The sequence below is a fragment of the Chrysochloris asiatica genome, unplaced genomic scaffold (assembly GCF_000296735.1).
Source record: "Chrysochloris asiatica unplaced genomic scaffold, ChrAsi1.0 scaffold00002, whole genome shotgun sequence".
Lineage (NCBI taxonomy): Eukaryota > Metazoa > Chordata > Mammalia > Afrosoricida > Chrysochloridae > Chrysochloris > Chrysochloris asiatica.
In genome coordinates, this window is record NW_006408520.1 from 26,372,035 (window position 1) to 26,373,247 (window position 1,213).

Below are 1,213 nucleotides of genomic sequence, written 5' to 3' on the forward strand. Positions count from 1 at the left end.
TTCCTCCTATCCTGATACCAAATTCTTCTTTAGATAATCTGACTTCTCGGATTATTTGTTCAGTATACAGATTAAATAAGTATGGTGAAAGAATACAACTCTGGCACACACCTTTCCTAATTTTAAACTATTCGTTGTTCCCTTTTTTGTTCAAACAATTGATTCTTGGTCGATGTACAGGTTCCTCATGAGTGCAATTAAATGTTCCAGATATTCATACTTTGTAAAATCGTCCACAGTTTGTCATGATCCACACAATAGAAAGCATTCGCGTAGTCAGTAAAACACAGGTAAACATCTTTCCGGTATTCTCTGCTTTCAGCCAAGATCCATCTGACACTAGCAATGATACACCTTGTTCCACATCCTCTTCTGAATTCAGTTTGAACCTTTGGAAGTTCTCTGTCACTGTATGGTTGCAGCTTGTTTTTGCATTACCTTTAGTAAAATTTTGCTCTTATGGGCTATCAGTGATTTTGTCCGATGATTTCTGCATTCCATTGGGTCACCTTTCTTTGGAATGGGCACAATTACAGATCTCTTTCAGTCAGTTGTCCAGGTAGTTGTCTTCAAAATTTCTTGGCATAGATGAGTGAATGCCTTCAGTGCCACATCAGTTTGTTTAAAGATTTCAATTTGTATTCCATCTATTCCCGGTGCCTTGTTCTTTGCCAATGACTTCGATGTACCTTTGATTTCTTCCTTCATGATCATTGGCTCTTGATCATATGCTACTTCTGTAAGTGGTTGAACCATTTCTTTTTGGTATGGTGATTCTGTGTGTTCCTTCCATTTTATTTTGATGCTTTCTGCATCATTCAGTATTTTGCCCATGTAATCCTATAGTACCACAAGTTGAGGCTTGAATTTCTTCTTCAGCTCCCTGAGCTTGAGAAATGCTGACTGTATTCTTCCCTTTTGGTTTTCTAACTCCAAGTTTTTACATAGTTCATTATAATATTTGAATGTCTTCCTGAGCTGACATTTGAAATTTTCTTTTCCGCTCTTGTGCCTCCTCACTTCCATTTGTTTTAGCATCTCTACACTGGATAGCAAGCTTCAGAGTCTCTGCTGACATCCATTTTGGTCTTTTCCATCTTTCTTGTCTTCCCAATTACCTTTTGTTTTCTTCTTGTATGATGTTCTTGATGTCATCCCACAACTCTTCTGGTCTTCGGTCTTTAGTGTTTAATGTATCAAATCTGTTCTTCAG